Below are 5,695 nucleotides of genomic sequence, written 5' to 3' on the forward strand. Positions count from 1 at the left end.
TGTGAACCCTGTCCTATCCTGTGCCATCGTCACACTTCCCAACACACTAGAGCCCATTGCGGCAGTCACCGTGTCAATCCATGTTCAGGGTCTTCCCTTCCTTCTCTGTCCCTCTACCTTTCCAAACATGATGCCCATCTCCAATAAATAGCCCCTCCTAGCAGCATGCCCAAAGTATGTGAGATGAAGATTTATTAACCTCGCCTTCAAGGAGCCTCGGGCTGCACTTTCTTCAAGACATACCTGTTTGTTCTTTTGGAAATCCATGGGATATTCAGTACTGTTCTCCAGTGTCATAGTTCAAAGGCATCAATGCTTCTGTCATCCTTTTTCATTGTCCAGCTCTCAGACCCATACACAGCAAGTGATCAAAAGACCATGGCCTGAATCAGATGCACCTTAGTCCTGAAACTGACATCATTGCTCCTCAATAATTTGGAGAGGTTCTGACTGCAGACTTTCCCAGTGCAATATGTCTCCTGATCTCCCAAATGCTGATATCAAGTGTATTGATTGTGGATCCAAGTAAGATGAGGTTGTTGACAGTTTCAATCTCTTCTATCATGATGTTGCCTCTCAGTCCAGCGGTGAGAATTTTTTTTTCCTTTGTGCATTAAAAGATTTATTGATTGAGGTATTTGTTTTGTGTCTGTTGATTTTACATCAGATAGCTTTATTACAAGTGAAATATTTCTATTTTATTAAAAGAAATTTTAATTCCTCAATAAGGTAAAACATTACTGTTACATTATAACTTTTATATTGTTGGGTGTAGCGGTGAGAATTTTTATTTTCTTGATATTGAGATGCAGTCCGTATCGAAGGCTGTATTCCTTGATCTTCTGCAACAAAGGCTTCAAGTCCCCCTCACTTTCAGCAAGCAAGGTCTGAATCCTTGGATCAATTTGTTTTGCTTATTTTGTTTTGCTGTTGAGAACGTGCACAGCCCCAAATATATACCCATTCCACCGTTTCTGTTAGCGTTCACTATCGCTGAGGTGATCCCAGTTCTTGTCTAAGCTCCAGCATGTTTTTTAGACTGTGTATCTTTACGGGAGGAGTGTCTCTATTTTCCTCCCATGCAGCAGTCGCAGCACAAACATAGAGCCCACCGAGTCATCAGAGCTCCTTTCCAACGTGTGCATTTCAGTGATAGTCGTGACACTCTTCAAGTTGTGCACCCATTGCATCCACTTCCTACCCCACACGCCTCTGGAAACTCGATGAACTGTGATAAATGCCAATAGTTATAGAAAGTCTCCAGGCCTTTTGTTCACAGCATCCCTATGAGTCATGCTTGACTCGAACGCAATCATCACCGACAACAACATCCCCTGTTGACACAAACTTACTTTCTGCTTCCTAACGTTCCTGCTCGAGGGAGAAGGATGGGAACCTCCAAACATGTGATTCACAACCTCTGAAACCCACTGGAGGGTCAGCAATGAGTCAGATCTGATTTAAAGGCAATGATATGAGAACCTTCCTCCCTGGTCATTAGGGCTCCACAACCACCAGCCATTCTCAGGTTAATCCCATATGTTGTTGTGTACCAATGAGGCAGAAATGACGCATAGCTCACCCTCTGGTGGGTTTTCAGAGGCAGTTAATCACATGGGAGGATATGACCCATCTTTCTTCTTTGGAGCAGCTGGTGGATTTGAACCTCATAATTTTGTGTTGACAGTAGAATTCTTTACCACTAAGTCACCAGAACTTCCCATAGGTGGGGTTTTAAAAAAAGAAAAACAACAACAAACAAACCCAAACTAAACCTTTTATTCTTGTGATTTGGATATAAGTTTACAGAGAAAATTGGTTTTCCATGTAACATTCATACATATGGTTTCTTTAGGCTATCTTCCCAGTAGTGGAATTCCTAGGTCAAATGGTATTTATATTTCCAACTTTTTGAGGAAGCTTCAACAGTAAAGAGATGGAAGCAACCCAAGTGCCCATCAACAAATGAATGGATAGAAAAACTAAGGTACGTTCACACAATGGAATATTATGTGGCACTGAAAAACAATGAACTCATAAAACATTTCCAGCATAGGTGAACCTGGAGGACATTATGCTGAGCGAAATAGCCCAGTCACAAAAGGACAAACATTGCATAACACCATCATTATAAAATAGGACAGACATGGAAGGATTGGGGGTAGAATGGGGAAAGGACAGATAATGAACACTGCGTTAGATCAGATGAGGAAATAACTGTGTGAAAGGGATATATGATTGGGTATTATATGTATGACAACCATCTGCAACAAAAGATGCAGCACAGAGTAGACCAAGGGAGGGGGAAGTGAAGGGAGGGAAACATGCAACAATGAACGATTTAATATTTGGAGGACTGGTCTACATGAATTGAACTGCACCTGGAAATGAGTTCACGTTAAAAAGAAGGTTTGACTGTTGTAGAATGAGGCTGACATCGGGATGGGGGTAAGACTGGATGAAATATGTTTACGGCATTGAAGTCTTTGGGGGAGAGAATATTTTAAAAATATTATATTTTAGGGCATTATGTTTATCGTAAGAGTACGGAATGAGGGTTGCAGAGTGGATTATATTTGGGGTTGGGGGATGGGGGGGATTGTGTACCAATGAGAGAGTTTTTCTTTTGCTTTTGAAGGAGAGGAGCAAACGGGGGGCGGGGAGAAGGGTGCAACAATGAATGAACGGAATTCCAAAATCTCTGTAGATGTTCATTGAAATGAAAAATAAATAAATTTTTTAAAAGACACACACACACATACACAAAGAAGGTTTGGGAAAGGTTGTGCAACTGTAAGAACATTAGGAGCAGCAAGGTTTTTGAGTCAGTGTGTTTTGCTGGGTGTAAGAAGAGGGGGATCCTGTGCTCCTGCTCCTCCCCCGCCCCGCTGCTTTATGACCAGATGGGCAGAGAATGACAGATGAATGTCCAGTGACTTCCAAGGCCAGGTCGGAAAAGACAAGGCAGCTCCACCCGGCTTGTTGTCCCTCTCTTTGCAGCGTGGAGAGTGGGGCCACAGATAAGGAGCCTGGCTGTGTTGGAGTGCTGGTGCTGGAGAAATTGTGTGGAGAGATGACAGAGATGGCGAGGGATGCTGGAGGAGGGCCCGCTGCAGGGCTAGAAGTGGGGAGGAGACGGAGACATTCACCAAAGCTGTTAGGTTGTTAGGGCCCTGTCCTGTCCTGCTCTATCCCCCTCATCCCTGACCCGCTTAGCTCAATGTCTCAGTTACTGTATCAACCCATCTCATTGAGAATCATCCTCTCTTTCACTGACCCGCCACCTTTCCAAGGATTGTTGCTATGTGCCGTCTAGTTGTCTGCAATTCATAGTGACCCTGTGCACCGTAGCTCTGAACCCTGCCCTATCCTGAGTCAACCTCACTTATCTCCAACACCCCTATCCCCGTTACCCCAGTTACTGTATCAATCCATCTCATTGGGGGTCTTCCTCTCCTGCACTCCACCCTCCCAAGCATGATGTCCTTCTCCAAGAAGTGGTGCCTCCTGGCAACATGCTCAAAGTGTGTCAGACGCAGCTTCAAAATCCTCGCTTTCAAGAAGTAACTTGGTTTCTCCCTTTCCAGGAGACAGACCTGTTTGTTCTAACATGCCCAAAGTATGTGAAATGAAGCCTCACCATCTTTTCTTCCAAGGAACACTCTGACTGGACTTTCTCTAACACCTATCTGTTTGTTCTTTTGGCAGTCCATGAGATACTCATCACTGTTCTCCAATATCACAACTCAAAGACACCAATTTTTCTTCTATCAACCTTATTCACTGTCCAGTTTTCCGACACACAGCAGGTGATTGGAAAGGCCACAGTTTGAATCTGGTGCATGTAAAAATCAAACCTCAGCTTATGCTAAAGTGCGGCTACCTCCGCCCCTCCTCCTTCGAACTGAGTGCATTACTCCCCCTCCTTCTGCCTGTGTGGCTACCTTATCTCGTATAGAGGCAAAATGTTCTTCTTTGTAAAGGCATAAAAAAAACTTCCCTGCATTCCTGTACCTAAAGCTAACTACTCACTAATCAGACCCCAACAAGTCTCCAGGCTACCCGCCCTGCACAATGGTCAACAAATCGAATGCAAGCCATTATACCAGCTGCTCTAAATAGCCAACCATAGCTCAATTCATTAGACAAAGAAACAAAAAAGGAATAAAAGGAAAAAGCTGGCTTTGTCTCAGGGCTCTCACATGGATGCTGCTGTTTCAGTTCATGAGGGCCCCAGTTCGAACTTGGAATAAACTTTGTTAATTTGGCTAATTGGCTCCGTGATCTTTTCTGGGGACTCACTCCATTACAGTGCACCTTAGTCTTTAAATGGACATCATTATTCTTCAGGACTTTGGAGAGGTCCCTGACAGCAGACTTTCCCAATGGGAAGGTCCACACTCACTACTTTAGTAGGAGCTACGGAGTGGACTCAGTCAAGATGACCCATGAGTGCCAGAGTAGGGTTTTTCAAAGCTGTGGGCTCTGGAGGATCACCAGGACTTTCTTCTGCAGCTCCTCTGAATGGACTTGACCCCTCATGCCAGAAGAAAATCCCAGAATGAAGGCTGCACAGTGGAGTGGACTTGGGGGAAGGGATTGCATAACAATGAAAGAGTTTTTCTTTTACTTTTCAAAGAGAAGAGTGAATTGGAGGGGAGGGGGTGGGCAGGGAGAAAAGTGCAACAGTGAATGAATGGAAACCCCAAGTCTCTGTAAACTTTCATTAACTTTTTTTAAAAATTTTATTATTTTTGTGTGAGTGTACCGTCAAATCAGATCTGACTGGTACAGGAGGAGATTGTCCCTCCTTCCCCAGCAGAGTGTCTGGTGGATTTGAACCATGTGTGCCTCTGGGATTGTAGTTGCAGCTCCTTGCCACTAGGCCACCAGAACTCCCTCTCATTAACATTTTAAAAAAAAAAAAAAGAAGAAGAAAAATCCCAAAGGCCTTTCCTTGTTTAAGACCCCTGTGTTTTTGCAAGTTCCCACCTATCCTCTTTATAAAGACGTTACTTCCTCCTTTAATGTTTTGGAAGGTCTCAGACAACTCTTTTGTTTTTGTTTTTATTTTTGTTTTTGTTTTCAGATAACCCTTTTGAAAGGCCTTTGCCACTTCCTCTGCCCTTCAGCTACTTCCTTTGGGAGGCCATGCCTACTTTCTTTGCTCTTCACCTGTTGTTGCTGTTGCTGTTGTTGTTGTTGTTGTGTAACTGACCCACTGGAGGGGTTTCCAAGGCAGTTAATCACACAGGCGTAGAGAGCCCATCCTTCCCCCATAGAGCCGCTGGTGGGTAGCAGCCACACCTTAGCTCATGCCGACTTCCTTTCAGTGGCCACACTCACTTCCTTTGTCCTATAGCTTTGTGAGGCCACACCCACCCCCTGGACCCCCCACCAGCTTCTTTGAAAAGCCACACTCTTTGTTCTTCAGTCATTTCTCTGACTTCCTGTGCTCCTCACCCACTTCCTTTGAGAGGCCACATCCACTTCTTTTGGTCCCCCCTCCCCCCACACTCTCCATTCTCTATGACATGTCAAGCCAGCAGTGGCCCACTCCCCAGTGCTGGCCATTCCCCTGCTGACCTCATCCACTCCCCGGTGCCAGCCATCTCCATGCCCACCTCACCCACTCCCCAGTGCCGGCCATCACCCTGCCCACCTCACCCACTCCCCAGTGCCGGCCATCACCCTG

At 45.0% G+C, this 5,695-nt stretch overlaps 1 protein-coding gene across 1 annotated transcript in view; it reads right to left on the reverse strand.

Moving 5' to 3' along the window:
* ACSBG2 (acyl-CoA synthetase bubblegum family member 2) overlaps nt 1-5,695 on the reverse strand; it is a 42,103-nt gene that overhangs the window by 23,113 nt on the left and 13,295 nt on the right. The gene's annotated exons all lie outside the window — the stretch shown is intronic.

This window comes from Elephantulus edwardii, unplaced genomic scaffold (assembly GCF_000299155.1).
Source record: "Elephantulus edwardii isolate Elephantulus edwardi_28Jun2011 unplaced genomic scaffold, EleEdw1.0 scaffold00185, whole genome shotgun sequence".
NCBI lineage: Eukaryota > Metazoa > Chordata > Mammalia > Macroscelidea > Macroscelididae > Elephantulus > Elephantulus edwardii.